Source organism: Schistocerca americana, chromosome 4 (assembly GCF_021461395.2).
Source record: "Schistocerca americana isolate TAMUIC-IGC-003095 chromosome 4, iqSchAmer2.1, whole genome shotgun sequence".
In the NCBI taxonomy this organism is placed as follows: Eukaryota; Metazoa; Arthropoda; class Insecta; order Orthoptera; family Acrididae; genus Schistocerca; species Schistocerca americana.
Window position 1 is genome coordinate 229,550,590 of NC_060122.1, and position 18,048 is coordinate 229,568,637.

An 18,048-nucleotide genomic window follows, 5' to 3' on the forward strand; every position below is an offset into this window, starting at 1 on the left:
GCTTCTCAGGGCATGTTCAATTATCAAAGATGTCCGAAGTCGCCGGGAAGCGTTGGCGAACACTTCGCCTATAGAAAAAGTTGTTCCTCACGACGTGATCTATCATTCCTAGACGCGTGACGCAATTTTGGGAAGACGCAATAATAATCTGACAAAAGGACATTCTCTGTCAACAAGACTTAAAAAATTGTTAGTACACAAAGGAGATCACAGACAATACTAACAGAGTGAAATATAGTTAAGAATCATACCTACAAATACGAAGAGCGTTCAATAAGCGATGTAAAATATTCTTTTCTGATAGCACGTTGGTATTATTCAGGATTCAAGTACACCACATTATGTTGTGACTGACAATTCGAAATTTTTCACAAACACAACTTTTATTGATATATGTTTACAAGTTTGATGACTGAACAACAAACGATATGTAACAATAACGATGCCAGTAAAACTCTCCTAATTGAGGCAAATAAAAGTTCACTTCTAATTTTCCACAAAGGTTCGTGGTAACACACACACACTAGTAACAGTCCAATTCTGAGATGAATCTTCAACGGTCGAAGTACACGAGATCGGCATCTGGAGTGAACTGAACTTCGGGGTTGGTTCTAGCCCCTAAACAGCTGTCTCCAGCCAATCAGGTTTTGGCGTAGTGATACTTCCTGCAAGCCGTGGCTCGAGCTCTCCCTGCAGGAAGTAGTGCTCGGAATGTCTATTTCCATTATCTTGTATGTAAATAGCTGGTGTTTACCATGGCGCTTGTGGTACCCCTTGGATGTAGATAACTTTGTCCTCCGTGGTGTAATATGGGTTGCCTGCCCCCAGGGGCTACCTTGGCTTCGGTATAACACTTTGCCCATACTTTTGGCCACAAAACTTTGTCTTTCAACATATGCCACCTTCCTGGGAGGGCCAGTATGCCCGCATGGTACCACTCTACTTGTCGACGTCGGAGTCAACAACTTGCTGCATCAATAAATTCATAATCTACGCAATGCTTACAGCGGAGTGTATCCTTCGTTGGACCAAACAGGTGGAAGGTGCACGATCCCAGCTGTAGGGTGGACTAGGAAGAATAGTCCAATGAAAATTTGTCAGCTCCTCTCGGGTGGGCAGACTTGTGTGAGGCCTTGCGTTGTCAAGGAGAATGAGAAGTTCGTGTTTTATTTTTGTGGTGACGGACGCATTGAAGTCGTTCTTCAATTTCCTGAGGGTAGCGCAATGCACTTCAGAGTTGATCGTTGCACCTCGAGGGAGGACATCAAACAATAACCCCTTCAGAGGCCCAGAAGACCGCCTGATGGTGCGGCTTTGAACTTTTTCTGCGGAGGAGAAGTGTTGTGACGTCACTCCATGGACTGTTCGTTTTGTTTCTGGTTCGCAGTGATGAACCTATCTTTCATCGCCTGTAATGAAGCTCGATAGAAAACTGTTAGCATCATCCTCGAAAAGCGCAAGTAATTTCGCACAGATGGCCATTCGCTGCTCATTATGCTCCTCTGTCAAGTGGTGAGGAATCCAGTGGGCACACACTTTAGGTACTCCAGCTGGTGGACAAGTGTGACAGCGCTACCAACAGAGACGTCCAGTTGTGCTGCGAGGTCACCTTGAATGAGAGTGTCCGCATGTTTCAACACTGAGGGATCACAGCTGCGTGCGGCCGGCCGGAACGCGGGAGATCAGACAGGTTTGCGTGATCTTCTTGCGGTGATGGCTGACTGTTCGCCGAACGACTCACCGTGCTTTTGTTCACTGCCAGGTCTACGTAGACATCCTGCAAGCGCCTATTAATATCTGCGTGCTCTTGTTTTCTGTCAAAAGAAACTCAATGACAGCTCTCTCCTCGAAACGCATCTCCCTTACAGTCGCCATTTTGAATGCTACGTATAGCGCCGCCGGCAACGGTCTTGCCGCAGTGGTTACACCGGTTCCTGTGAGATCACCGAAGTTAAGCGCTGTCGGGCGTGGTCGGTGCTTGGATCGGTGACCATCCAGGCTGCCATGCGCTGTTGCATTTTTCGGGGTGCACCCAGCCTCGTGGTGCCAATTGAGGAGCTACTCGACCGAATAGTAGCGGCTTCGGTCAAGAATACCATCTTACGACCGGGAGAGCGGTGAGCTGACCCCACGCCCCTCCTATCCACATCCTCCACTGAGGATGACACGGCGGTCGGATGGTCCCGGAAGGCCACTCGTGGCCTGAAGACGGAGTGCTTTACGTACAGTGCCGCCACGTATCGGAACTTCATGAAACTGTAGGGGCCGAAGCGGAAATCTCACGATGTTCCACAAAAAATCTGACATTTTTTTTTTCAACTGAAATTGACCGAGAAAAAATTTGTTGCATTCCTTATTGAAGGTCACTCGTATTTCTTTGCCGATTTGCAGTGATATTTTGCTGTAGGAACTTTTCTGAAACCTATGAACAATTGTCAAGAGTCTGTATAACGAACTTAATATCATTACCAAAATCCATGTTACCATTCTTCGAGAAATACACTCCTGGAAATTGAAATAAGAACACCGTGAATTCATTGTCCCAGGAAGGGGAAACTTTATTGACACATTCCTGGGGTCAGATACATCACATGATCACACTGACAGAACCACAGGCACATAGACACAGGCAACAGAGCATGCACAATGTCGGCACTAGTACAGTGTATATCCACCTTTCGCAGCAATGCAGGCTGCTATTCTCCCATGGAGACGATCGTACAGATGCTGGATGTAGTCCTGTGGAACGGCTTGCCATGCCATTTCCACCTGGCGCCTCAGTTGGACCAGCGTTCGTGCTGGACGTGCAGACCGCGTGAGACGACGCTTCATCCAGTCCCAAACATGCTCAATGGGGGACAGATTCGGAGATCTTGCTGGCCAGGGTAGTTGACTTACACCTTCTAGAGCACGTTGGGTGGCACGGGATACATGCGGACGTGCATTGTCCTGTTGGAACAGCAAGTTCCCTTGCCGGTCTAGGAATGGTAGAACGATGGGTTCGATGACGGTTTGGATGTACCGTGCACTATTCAGTGTCCCCTCGACGATCACCAGTGGTGTACGGCCAGTGTAGGAGATCGCTCCCCACACCATGATGCCGGGTGTTGGCCCTGTGTGCCTCGGTCGTATGCAGTCCTGATTGTGGCGCTCACCTGCACGGCGCCAAACACGCATACGACCATCATTGGCACCAAGGCAGAAGCGACTCTCATCGCTGAAGACGACACGTCTCCATTCGTCCCTCCATTCACGCCTGTCGCGACACCACTGGAGGCGGGCTGCACGATGTTGGGGCGTGAGCGGAAGACGGCCTAACGGTGTGCGGGACCGTAGCCCAGCTTCATGGAGACGGTTGTGAATGGTCCTCGCCGATACCCCAGGAGCAACAGTGTCCCTAATTTGCTGGGAAGTGGCGGTGCGGTCCCCTACGGCACTGCGTAGGATCCTACGGTCTTGGCGTGCATCCGTGCGTCGCTGCGGTCCGGTCCCAGGTCGACGGGCACGTGCACCTTCCGCCGACCACTGGCGACAACATCGATGTACTGTGGAGACCTCACGCCCCACGTGTTGAGCAATTCGGCGGTACGTCCACCCGGCCTCCCGCATGCCCACTATACGCCCTCGCTCAAAGTCCGTCATTTGCACATACGGTTCACGTCCACGCTGTCGCGGCATGCTACCAGTGTTAAAGACTGCGATGTTGCTCCGTATGCCACGGCAAACTGGCTGACACTGACGGCGGCGGTGCACAAATGCTGTGCAGCTAGCGCCATTCGACGGCCAACACCGCGGTTCCTGGTGTGTCCGCTGTGCCGTGCGTGTGATCATTGCTTGTACAGCCCTCTCGCAGTGTCCGGAGCAAGTATGGTGGGTCTGACACACCGGTGTCAATGTGTTCTTTTTTCCATTTCCAGGAGTGTATTTTAAAAAAAAGCAAGGCATTCATGAGAAACACTCACTTTCGTATTGCGAAGAAGAGATTCCATCCTCTTAATGGTAAAACTAAAGGCTCAGCCTGTTGCTTCGATGAATTTAATACACAAACAAAATAGATGTTCTCATGTTGAGTCTGGATGCATATCTCCATCATCTTCTGTCTGATCGTCTTCACACACAGTCATATTCTCAGAAGGCACTCGCATGAGCAGTGTTTCAGTATTACGCCTTATTTCTTTTTTGTTTTGATTCAGCGCCCTCCTGATGGTTCGATGCGGCCTTAGTGTAGAAGCCACAATGACTTGCACAGCAAGCACAATGATGCTTCCCACACAAAGCCTGAAGTCAGTAAGACAATACAACAATTACAAACAACGGGTCAGCAAGCTTTGATGAAGCTCCTGTCTCCGTTTTACGTAATGGTGGGCGTAGATAACTTACGAGCCCCATTAAAAAACATTCTTTAGTTTACATATTTTTCCAGAGTATTTAAAGCACTCACGAGTCTTGCCCTTACTAAAGAAAGGTAAGGCGGAAAGCACTGACAACTACAAGCCAGTTTTATTGTTGTCTTTATTCTCAATAATAATTGAAGCAATCATGAAAGACTTATATTAGTAAATACAACCTTTTTATCGAAGCACACTTTGGTTTCCGATGGGGAAGAAGAATATCGGCCATTACGGAGTTCTCAAAAGTGGAACTTGAAGCTCCTGACGTGGGTGACTATTATACAGGCATATTCTTAGACTTTTCCACTGCTTTTGACACTTTTGACCTTAAAATACAAGCTAGAAGTGCTAAGCATAAGAGGAACATCGGACGAATGGTTTCTGTCTTACGTGAAAAACGAGGTTCAAAAGTTAGAGATATTCGCACATCTATTGGTGGTAAAGTGTTAGTAATACTGGGTGGTTATAAGTTCGGGTACTCATGAAGGTCGAATGTGTGCTGTAATTATCGTATGGCAGTGAAATTTCGTAGATATGCTAATGTCTTAATTAGGAACCGGTTGACGCTGAAAAAAAGTGCGAATTTTCTGGCGCCGTGTATGGTTTATATGAGCGGTATGACATCCTTGCTGTCGATTGACAAGCAATAATGTGAGTGAACAGAATGGCAGTCGAGAAGAGAGACCGAGGGCAGTTACTGAAACTGTTCAGTGTGAACGGCAGCAATTACAGTACTGTATTGAGAGAGCATCGGCAGCTGCAAGGTTTGGGGAGAGCCCCGATGTCATTAAATGGTTTAAAGAAGATGATACTGAAGGTCGAAAAGACAAGGGAGCTTGCTGTGGCACCCGAAAGAGGAAAGCGTCTATCCAGGTGGACGTTATTGACGAGCCTGCTGTTGCTGCAACCAACCATCAAGAACGTGCCTGACTCAGTTTTCAAGTTGATTGTGGAGTACAGTTGAATAAAAGTGGCCACGGTCAGCTTTCTGGGCAGACTGGAACGCTGCAAGGGGCACAGCAGCATTTTCACAGTCCGGGAGTCCTTACAGTGTTTGGCGATCAACGAAACCATGTTTTGTATTCTACGTTACCTGAAACGTGCCGTGTGTATCAAGGAACATTATACAATAAGGACCAACGGAATGAGACAGTGCAGCTGTTAAGGCACCGATCTCATATTCGGGAGGATGGAGTGCGCTGTCTGGCCATCATGATTTGGGTTTTACGTGAATTTCTTAAACCATGGTCACAGCCGTCCTGTCCTCATAAAGCATGTTATGTATTATGCATCTCGTATGTTTTGAGCTAATGATTTGCACTGTACGACCTTGACAATACCTATACCAGTGCGGGCTGATCTTCACATGAAAAAAGGTAGATAAGTAAAAAAATAAATACAATGTAGTTCCCCATGTGTATTACGAAAACATGAAGTTTAAGTGAGACTTTGTATCAAAAAAATTTCATCGAAACTCTTCTTTACATCTTCCTTACACCGTGCTTCATCAGTTCATTTGTCTTTTGGCCATGGTTGTGTGTGTGTGTGTGTGTGTGTGTGTTTTGAATTGCATAATTTGATTAGATTTCTCTGTCATTTACAGTTGATTATAGGAAATTGTGAACGTTTTAGACATCCTTGACACGATAGTTCCGACTGAAAGGTATTCCAGCATTAGTTTTGTAATTAATCTCTAATTCGTTTGCATCAAATGCAAATAAAAAGCATTGTGAAGCTATTTATAACATAGATTACGGTATCTACTGTTGAACATGATGGGTTATCTTCATCCCCTCCCCCTCTTCTTTTAAATGGTGCTTACTAACGTGAACATTACTGGAAACTTGTAAAACCACCAGATGATGACAAAAATATGGCTGTAGGCACTATGGGACTTAACCTCTGAGGTCATCAGTTCCCTAGACTTAAAACTACTTAAACCCAACTAACCTAAGGACATCACACACACCCATGCCCGAGGCAGGATTCGAACCTGCGACCATAGCAGCCACGTGGTTCCGGTCTGAAGCGCCTAGAACGCTCGGCCACTGCGGCCGGCCAGATGATGACAGTTTATTCTGTTAACCACCAATAACAATTCCTCAGACTAAAATGACAATATCCTTTATGGACTTTAGGGATGAAGACCATCGTAACACTTGACAAACATCGTAGAACAATTTAGATGTGGAAAATGTTTCATTTGAGGAAAATAACATTGTGACACTTGAGATAAGCTTTTCATTTTTTTTTTCGCTGACTGAGCCATCTACGGGGGACGTGGGAGAGGGCGGGGGAAGTTAACTGCCGCTAGTGAGGGCTCATTTAGCTTTCCAGCATGACAAGGAACCTGCAACAACATAGCCAGCTTTTTTATGGACGAAAAACCTGTAAAACTGCCACTAAATGGCATACAAATATCCATAAAATGAGGTGTGAGTGATATAATAGGTAATTAAAGAGAATTATAATATGAACGGAAGTAATGAAAATTTTTATAGGAGGTTGGAACTGAAACTACAAACAGAATAATTAATTTAAAATCCCTATGTTTTTTCTTAATAACTATTATTCTTCGAAGATGCACGAAAATTGTTCTATAGCTGTTCTAGGACTACTGTAGTACATGAGAGGCAGACTGCAAAGGCTCTCGAAAGTGAAGGAATGTCTGTTGTCGAACGGACGGTATGAGCTTGTTAGAAAATTTTCCAACCGTTGCTGAAACGACTGGAGCTTTTACTTGATGTTTTCCTTTAGTTTAGAAAACGAATCTTAAAAACTACACAGTTTATCGCTATTTCACAAACGGACGTTACGTTTAGTACAATATCAATACAAAATATCGATACGCACATCTGTCAGAAGTTAACAATAATGACGTGATAATGACAGCTGATGAACCATCGATTTATTTTCAATATGTACGAATACATTCTTCGGCAACATTGCTGTGTTTTTCCTAGAGGCACGCTAATTGGTTGTTCTTGCCAATATCAAAAGGATGAAATAATGTGTTATAAATGGACATTAAACGCAAAGACATAAAATTGAGGTAAATCTTAAACTGATATCATCTCTGAAAAATAAAACAAAGTACAATACCTATATGACGAAAAATTCAAAATTAAGTTATGTTTCCATAGACACAACATTCGGGATTTTAGTACTTGTGAACAACGCATAACTCATAAACAAAAACCAGTTACATGTCAGCAAACTACAAGCATTACTAATAAGCTATAATAAAATGAAATGAAGCTGCCAATCCTCTGAATGATGAAACTACTGCGTATGTAAAACGAAAAGGTCCTCCGCCGTTCCCAAGCCTATCAGGGTAACAAAACAAAAACAAGTGCATGTCAAAACACAGTCCACCAAAGCTTATTCCTTCAAAATTCAGATAATGGTTAACAACTGTGCTAATTTGAAATAGTGTATTGTAATATATTTCTTTTTATTTGTTTGAAAAGGTGTTCATTTGTTCTGTGTGGTTATTGATCGATATTTGTCATTGACTGTACGAAGTCGTCCTCATTGGAACTAGTGCCAACCTATGCAATCTAAGTGGATGACACTCGTTCACTGGCTGTTGTATAACAGCTTTCATTCAAATAATTCCATAATCACTACTACAAATAAGTACCACATTTGAACTTGAACGTCTCTACAATGCATTGTCACGGAAGTCACACGCGTCAGCTGGACGATATGGTGCGAGAGTGCTGTAGGTGGTGGACCAAGTTTTTTTCTCAAATTTTCCATAATAAAAAATATCTTGCGAGCGAGCAGTGGTGCATGAATATGGTTTATTTAGAATTTTATGTGTTGTGAAGTGTAAAAAGTATAGTGAGTAGGGTGAAAAATGAGTGATATATGTAAATTTTTTGACTTCACGATTGTTGTAATGGCCACCACCGTTCCAAAAGATGAAGTGTGGCTTTTTGGGATTTGACTGACGTCATAAATAAGTCATTGCTTGTGCCGTAATCATCATAGAAAAGGGGGTGTGGCTTGTGGCCTCACGGATGGGGCACTGACTTAGATCATGTGACATAAAAAATAAAAATGAATTAAGCCAGAGGCCCCATATATATATTGCTAATTTTATAGGTGTGAGCGACAAGAAGTTCTCTCCGCAAGCAGAATAATTATTGTAGTCGCTGAGTAATATCACAACTGTTGCGTAGCCTTCGCGGTGGGTAAAGCAATTATATCTTGGTCTTCTTATAGCCACCTCAGTGTTTCCTGCTAGCTGTTTATCAGACCACATGGAGCCAGTTGCCCGCTTCACGTCTCGGAAAGTCTCAAATGTTACTGTAGATCTTCTGAATGTATTTCGGTGCTGTGTGTCTCTACATGTGTGTATTCAGTTTTCGATCTTTCATTACGTTTACGTAGCAGTGAAATCTTGCTTTCGGTTTCTGGTGAAGGATATTGTTTTACGTTAATAGATCCATTTTTATAATTTATGCTCTGTATATTGTTAAAAATCTTTTCCTTTTTTCGTTATAATCCCACTGATAAATGTCTGTCAGAAATGATAATACACTCAGTGCTTAATCGTAGACAAACTGGCTATTGTGATTATGAACCCTTAATTGTAGAAAAGTATTTTATATATTAAATATTTTGTGTGAATTGGAAAGATATTTCTATTTTTCTGGCTCTTACTCTCAAGGCTTCTGCGGCTACCCTAGTGGCTGAGTTCCATTCTTCCCGACATTAAAGCAGTTCAAACGTTGTAATGTTGCATACCTGGTGTTTAACTGGATCGTTTCGTCCTTAATATTTGACAAACGGTTTTCAAGAAATATTTGGAAGCCAGTTTTTCCTACTACTTCTTTCAGTACAATAATTTGTTCTGTTACTGTTTCAGAATTTTCTGTCATTATTGTGTATCATTTGTAAAAGCTAAACAGTCTATCCCGTAACATTCTCCTTAGTACCAATACTTAAAGTGTTAAGCAGTTTCTTAGTATCATTCATTATTTTTGCCTATCGCTAGCCCAATTCCTGTTTCGATTACAAATGGTGTAGAGAAACATTCTTGTGGCTTAAATTGAGTGTTGTGCTTCCTATCTTAGACTTGTCGATTTGAACTCGAACTGTGTCTGTAAGCATCTTTCTCGAGAGAACAACTGTCGATTTTTTATTTATTTTTAACTTCTAGCATCGTTAAATAACCTTTATTCAACGAAATAGACATGCGTAAAACAATCGCCACTGCGAAATACAATTTACAAAAAATATGAGAGTGATTCTTCAGTCATTTTGCAAAAAAAGGAATCTTATTTTAGTTCGTATTTATTTTAGTTTATATTGTTCATCGGACCCATTTTCTTGTTAGTGAGCATCAGGCTGAATGTGTAGAGAGCCCATCTTCTAAACAGTTAAATTAAAAATAGTATAGTAATTGTTTTTACAAGCTTTTTTGTGTTCTGAACTATAATTGTTCCAGTTAATGACTAGTTTTGCCCTAAGGATAACATGCGTTGTAGTTTCGTCTCTCTCGCTGGTCCTGAACGTTAATGAGAAAGAGCGAAAACAAGAGCAAGATATCAAAACTTCAGTGCAATTTAGAGTTAAGGGAATGAGTGTTCTGCATTTAGCTTAAGAGGAGAGGCAACAGTAAGCAGAGCTGGCTAGAGACACGTGAAGCATTTCCGGAAGCGAGCGATGTTCGTGGCTGCAGCTCCATTCTCGGATTTCATTACCTGCTGGTTCTATGGCGAGCAGTAAAATTTATTACGCTATAAATTCCGGAGCACAGCGTAGGAAACGCGAAACCAGTAACTTTTAAAATCGCTTTACATGGCGATAAATCTGTCGTTCGTGCAACTCGTTATTCGTTCTCACAGCTCTCGTGATGCAATGAAGTGTGTGCCCTTCTAATAATGTACTAGTATACTAGTGAACAGACATCGGATTCAAGATACGATATGTACTAGTAAACTTTGAGTACGGCGTACTGTTTCTACTGAATGATACTATAAACCTAATTTTAAATTTGTATGGCCGAAATCTACTACTCAGTTCAAAGAGTTTGGCATTTATGGTACTGTTGTCTGAAATAAGGCCGCAAGAAGTACTGTTATGTGAGAATCGGGTTGCTCTAGTGTCAGACAAAATGGTTCAAATGGCTCTGAGCACTATGGGACTTAACTTCTGAGGTCATTAGTCCCCTAGAACGTAGAACTACATAAACCTAACTAACCTAAGAACGTCACACACATCCATGCCCGAGGCAGGATTCGAACCTGCAACCGTAGCGGTCGCGCGGTTCCAGACTGTAGCGCCTAGAACCGCTCGGCCACCCCGGCCGGCAGTGTCAGACATTACCGTTTTTAAATGTATGATAAAGTTTTTCATATCGTAATATGTTTTAAACAAAAGATGTTCTTAGGAAATATGAGATGTGCGATCGGAGTAAGAATTTCTCGACTCGCAACTCAATGTACTGCAAACAATATCGATTGTGAGTTAATGTAAATATAGAAATATTGTTTCATTCTGCACATTTCCTACTAATAATAATTATTGTTATGTTTCGAAAAACATGTACTTCGAGCTCTATAACCTATCAGCACGCTTTGCATAGCCTGTACGTTAAACAGTTACACAATCAATTTAGTTGCTATTACACAGCAAATATGCAGTATTTGTATTCGTGTATGCTACAGATGCAGACAATGATCTCCTATCCCTCGAAATGCATATGATATGATTAAAAAGTTGTCTTTTATTACACAACAGCTGATACCGCTATTGCTCGGTTACTTATTTATCCTAATCATTTATTTTGCGAAAAGAGGATGAAATGTGTTTACAAAGTGAAAACACATTTGGTTTATTAACATGATTTTAAAAGTAATATACCGTATACGCTTGTACAGTAAACCCGTTTAAAAATTCACTGTAACATTAACAAAAAATCGACGATACACTATATTTTTAGTTTTCCTTCAGGTACAGGAATAAACCACAAAAACTTCGAATTAGACGGTAATAGCGTTCGTATTCGATTATTTTGAGTGGCCAGATGTTAGTTTGGTTGAAATTACCCAGAGTGTTCGGCAGCTATGCTAGAACACGCACAAAAACTCTTGAAAGCTGCCTGTTGTTGGCTCCTTTCTTTCACCGCCTAATCCACCTGTTTTCAAGATCTATAATACTTATTTTACAATCATCGCTGAGATATTAACTTAGCCAGCGTTCAGTATATGTCAGTTCTGGTGGTTTGCTCTTTGTTTAATCACTGCTTTTGAATGTTTGATGACTCGTTGGTCATCAGCCAGTTCCGTGTCTTGGCAGTGCCAGATGGTCGCTTGTTCGAAAGGAAATCGGCCTTTCATTCTCGTTCTTCTTCTCAATATTATAGCACTGCACTGGAAAAAGTCGCTGTTTAGTACATTGAAATGTTAAGATGTGTCTGGTTCTGGGGCCATATTTGAAAGAGCGAACTGTTCTGATGAAGTTACTTTGCTTGGAGAGCCATTGTTTTAGATAATTTGTATAACGTGCAAGACTGTCGGTAAGAACGTTCAAATTATTTACTGTGCTGAATTCTGACTTGCCATTTCAGGCGGGTCAAGTCGTATTTTGTATCCTTCCGCGTGCTGTTATACTTCTGCTTATTCATATGCAAAAGTTTAGTATCACGTATTATGACATTTCCCGTGCGTTGGAGATACTACGCCTCCACCACAGGCCGGGTTCGTAATTTCGAAACTTGTCATTATTTCCTGGTTTCTACGATACTAAGCGTAACAAACATATTTCTCATCCTGTTCGTGACCTTCCATTCTTGTGTTTTGTGCCGTCACTACCGCGGCAGGAAAGCGTTTCTAGTAATGCATTGCTATGTGATTTTCTGTCGTCTAGGCCTAATCTGTCTCTCCTGAAAGTGCGTAACCGCCGTGCTAAAAGATCCTATCTACTGAGATAAGAAGGCCCGTTTTGTCCTTTGCGTTAACCATATGAAAGTGTGATGTTTGACTTCTTTGGATGTATTATTACGAATCAGTGTTACAAATCTTCTAATGGCCGTTAAATATTTCATTTGCATAGGACTGTAATGGGATGGCTTGCACATCACTGCCTTTGAGAGTGATTGATGCTTTTCACGAAACACACACACACGCACATGCGTACACACACACACACACACACACACACACACACACACACACACACACAAAATAATTGTCATTGTAGTACATTTATACTGTATTATATTTACTTTTCTTTAATCATTTATGTTTATTGAAAATTTAAGGGATGCGGAAGGCGGTGACGATATCACAGAGCTTAAAACGTATGGCAGAAAATTAATACCTCCTTCGACGCCTCACTAATATCTGGGTTACGGGTAAGCTTCCGTGGGGGCCCCGTCACCCACATATGGGTGACACTCTCCTTGTTCAAGCTGATATAATTTGCAGTTGGAATTTTCAAAGGATTTTGAAGGAATAAGCACTGAAATATAGTTATAGGATACACGACATAAACATACAAACAATGTACACGTAATTTCATAGGCTTTATTCATTTATATTTAGGATTTTACATAATAATATGTCGCATGGTGTTCGTTAAATCATGCTTAACATATTTGAGCTGACTTTGGGCTATTGGAACAATAGGTCGTAGCTTTCCTTTACATTTGTCTTCGCTTCTTGGCTTTCGGCAGTTTGTCTCTTCTTCCGGTAACATAGGGCGCACATCCTTTGTATAGGTTTGCCCTGCTGATTCTTGTTTTTTTTTTCATGAATCTCTAAGTGTTGGGACACGTTCCTTGTTTTATTTCTATTACTGTCGGGCGTAGCATTTTCCGCGGAGAATCAATCGGTAACGAGACGTTCCCGAAATTTTCTTATTTCTGTTTTTGTATTTATGGCCCTCTGGTACGCGGTGTGAGCATTTATTTGTTCCTAAAATCAGATGTACAGCTCATTTCTGATAGCAATTGGTACCCTTCCGCATCCTTGTGGCATATGACACCGTCTGGTCGCTTTTGTCGATATCAGTTCTTTCATTATTATATCCCAGTATCGCCAAAGATTTCTGTTTAGGAGGACGATCGCGGTGCATAGAATCCGAGCCTGATGTCATAATAGGTGCATGTTTTGTTGATAACACCTAACATCGCGAACGTCCCTCCATTTTAGCGATGCAATACCGTTTCCATCCTCACGTGCTATCATTTGACCTCTCTTCAATGGGTACGACATTACAAAACATGGCATAATTTTTTTTGTTGTACCGTGCATTTCCAACGACAAGCGTTTTGAATTTTAGACGTTTGACTGCTAATTCATAGCTCGTGTAAAAGTTGTTAAAAAACAAAGTTGGCCCTTCATTTAGTAATTTAGCTGCGAGTTCGATGCAGACATTTGCGGCTATGTCAGCTTGCTTTCTTCCGCTGGTATCTCGTCCAGAATATGCTTCTGCAGACCATATATACCATTTGGTTAAGCACAGTTTGAGAAGTTTTATAGAATACTTATACGATTTCGTAGATATGTATTGCCTGAATCTAGTCGTCCCGTCCTAGAAAGCACTGTCTCGTCGAATACAGTTTCTTCTCTTGACCAAAAGACTGATAATTGTTTGTCACTATTTTTAGGAGTGGTAGAACTTTTACAAGGCCCTGCCCTCGTCTATCGTTTTGTTACTTGAGAAAAGCAAGTTTGCTAACAGTAATTCAAAACGCTTGCGGATCTGCAGCTCGTGGTATAGTGGCTAGCGCTCCTACCTCTGGATCACGGATACCCTGGTTCGATTCAAGGCTGAGTTGGGGATTTTCTCTGCCCGGGGAATGGGTCTTTTTGTTGTCCTAATCATTTCATCATCATCATTTGTGACTGTGGTTAGAGTGGACAGTGTAAAAAAACTGGACTGTGTAAAAATTGGGACTTTGTACGGTCGCTAATCATCGCGCAGTTGGCGCCCCCCAAACCAAACATCATCAAAATGATTACGGGACATCTTGCAACGTCTAACGATCGATGTCTGTACTAGACCCATCAAAAGCATCAGTCCTATAAACTTTGTAATTTCCTCCGATGTGGTGGGTTTCCATCTGTTCAGTGGAGCGTGTTCAATCATTTCATGTTGACGCAGTTTTTGCTCTGTATATCTATGGAAATGGAAATGAGCGTTTGGCGTCATTGGCCGGGAGGACCCTTGCGGGCAGGTCCGGCCTCCTTGGTGCAGGTCTTATAACATTCGACGCCACATTGGGCGACCTGCGCGCCGGATGGGGATGAAATGATGATGAAGACAACACAATACCCAGTCCCTGAGCGGAGAAAGTCCCCGACACAGCCGGGAATCGAACCCGGGCCAGTAGGACGGCAATCCGTCACGCTGACCATTCAGCTATCGGGTTCAGAAATGGCTCTGAGCACTATGGACTTAACATCTGAGGTCATCAGTCCCCTAGAACTTAGAACTACTTAAACCTAACTAACCTAAGGACATCACACACATCCATGCCCGAGGCAGGATTCGAACCTGCGACCGTAGCGGTCGCGCGGTTCCAGACTGAAGCGCCTAGAACCGCTCGGCCACACCAGCCGGCTTAAATCGGGGCGGACTGTATATCTATTATTCTCTGTGACTAAAAGACTTATCACTTGGTCGTCTAAGAATTACGAAATCACGTCATCTGTGTTAATATCAGACGACAAATCCATCAGAAGCCCACTTTTTCCCGTGAACGGAAATACCAATAACTGTTGCCTGTTGTCCGCATTGAGGCCTGAACTCGATGAAATTCTGGTTATCATTTTTCTTCTAAAACGCACTACCTCGTGACATTACTCTTCTCACTTTCAATTATTCTTTTACGCATTCAAAGGAATATTTTGAGCCTACGAAGATCAATGATGTTCGTTTTAAACACAGTAGGCTTCTCGACTCAGTGACGGATCTGGGATGACTGCAGTGAGATCACAGGTAGTCCTCTAGCCAAAGTTCTTATCGCTTTCGCTATTTCGGAACTAAACACTTTGTATTGAACCTAAGGCTCTGTGGCATTAGATTACCGGCAACGCAAGGGGCCTTCTCGAGTTGCATCGTTGCTATTCCCAATTATCACTCTGTTTACGTTCCGGCGCTCCAACAGTCGGGTTTGTGCTCCGCGTGTCTGTGGTGCATTGGTGTGTTTTTAGTAAGTGACTGGACTGTGATTCATTTCCCATTAGGAAGTGTATTTGCTCCCTTCTTCGCCATCTTCTACGACATTTTTAAAATGTTCTTTATGTTAAGGACCAACTGCTGCGTTATCTTCTGAGTTTCTGCTCTCTGGTAGATTCCTTGTCATTCTACACCGGTGCACACATTTTTTTTTCCTTATCTGAAGTTTCTCCTACGCGTAGTATCGCTTTATCGCTTTTCGTACTTCTCTCTCTCTCTCTCTGTCTCTCTCTCTCTCTCTCTCTCTCTCTCTCTCTCTCTCTCTCTCTCTCCCACACACACACAGACACACACGCACGGTCAGGTTGTTGAAGTTGTAAACGTAACATCACCGGCAACATGAAGTCGATGTAATACATTCGCCTCTGAAGCACCGGAGTATGATACTTGTAGTTGCCGAAGGGCCAGTATCGTCCTTATATTTTGACACTATCAGTCTATGCAGAGCCCATGGACCATAATAGTAATGGTGATTGCAGTGTGACACGTTCTTACGAGGGCACGCAAAATTTGTATATAAAAACTCTTAAAGCCTTTTAAATAAAACAAAATTAACATTCTACTTCTTTATTCTTCGTGCCTACATATTTATTTATAAACACAGGTACCCCCACCGAGATAACTGTTTGTTGATGCCGTCATTATAGAATGTTTAACTTTGTTGACAGATCCACAACCTCAGTTCTGCTTGCAACGCTTCATCACTACTAAAGTGAAGTCGTCAAAGACGTTTTTTAAGTTATGGAAACAGATGCAAATCGCATGGGGTCAAATCGGAACTGTATGGAGGACGATCGATGACAGTGAATCTAAGACGTCGGATTGTTGTAGACGTCACAAGGCTTCTGTGTAGGCTGGCATTGTCATAGGGAAGAAGAAGTTGCATCTGGTGTGGACGAACTCTTCTAACAGAAAACTGGCTTACAGCACGCTTTTTCTCACATACCGACATACTTTTGTTGCACACTGCCATGCTACACACTACAGTACAGAACTTTCTAGCGGCAGAGGACTTAAACGTACATACGAAGAATGAAGATGTAGAATTTTAATAACGTTCGTTTTATTTAAAAAAAGCTTTAAGAGTTTTCACATAAGCAATTCAGCATTACTTGTCAACATGCCGTCTTATTTACATTTAGTCATGCAGAAGCTTCTTTGTCGATGTGTGCTATCTCGTAGAGCCAGTCTGGCAGCAATACACATGGAAGTTGTTTTTCGTCGATGTTCATACCCAGGAATTTACAGTTCGTCTCTCTTCACTGCTTGCTCATTTGTTCCGATTGTGTGTTTTCTGGATCTCTGTAATGTTTCTCTTAGCAATATACAAACTGTCCGACGTGCTTGTAGATCATACATTTTTCCAGGCGATTCACACCCACATTGGCGAGGCCAAGTCCAACACTTCTGGTTTTAAATATTGGCATTCTGGACGTGCCCATAGAGCCATCTCGACAGCGGAAAGACGATACGGCAATTCAGAAGATTCATTAGGGTCAAACTGTGCCCTTGTACGAAGTTATATGGGCTTTGACTTGTCATGTGACACCACGAAGGCTTTTTTCGCGTCAGTTACGACGATACGAAGACAAGGATAACAAAACACCCAGTCTCCAAGCAGAGAAAAATCTCCGACCTGGCCGGGAATCGAACGCAGGCACCGCAGCTACTGAGGCGGACCGCGCTGTTCTAATTCGTTATATATGACCAACAAAGGGAATACACAGACGAGAGTACAAAAGAAATCATATTGTGGTTTTGTATAATAATACAATATGCAAGTAGGTTAAGTATTTTAGGAGTGCATATGCGGTTCTCCTCGAGTACTCCTCGCTGTTGTAGAGAACTGAAAATAACTTGCATTATTTATGCTAATGTGTTTACAGTTGTAGAGTGTGGCCCCAGAATTTGCTATAAATTGTACTCTCAAAAGTGAATGAAATTTTTTCGTAGTCCTGTCATCCTGATTTAAGTTTCTTTCAGTTACTTAAATAAACTGAATGGTTTTAGCAGGAAAGCTGAAACAACCATTTTGATCGATTGAAATACTCCTCTGTGAATCACGGCATTGGCCGTGACAGGAAAGATACGTTAAATCTACATTCGATTCCGTACAACAAGCGCATCCACTCCTAAAACGTTGAAGGTTTCTAGCTCTCTAAATAAAGTTCATAGAAATTTGATTTGAATTGATTTCATACAGATGGTTTAAATACATCAGCTACGTGCCAGAAAGAAATCTGTTTAAAAATAACTCGTCACTGTAACTGTCTCAAAAGTAACTAAGTAAACTCTGCAGAAAGAGTAACGTTTCTTAAATAAATAAATAATCCTTTCTTCTTCTTTTTTGTAAATTACAGAGATAAACGCCTTATCTAGAGCACCTCTTACGTTTCTTTATAGATACTGTAGCTGGAAAACACGTAAACACATCAGTGGATTTCGTAAGATCATAAAA

At 42.2% G+C, this 18,048-nt stretch overlaps 1 protein-coding gene across 1 annotated transcript in view; it reads right to left on the reverse strand.

Moving 5' to 3' along the window:
• Positions 1 to 18,048, reverse strand: part of LOC124612875 (soluble guanylate cyclase 89Db-like) — a 468,418-nt gene that overhangs the window by 69,648 nt on the left and 380,722 nt on the right. The gene's annotated exons all lie outside the window — the stretch shown is intronic.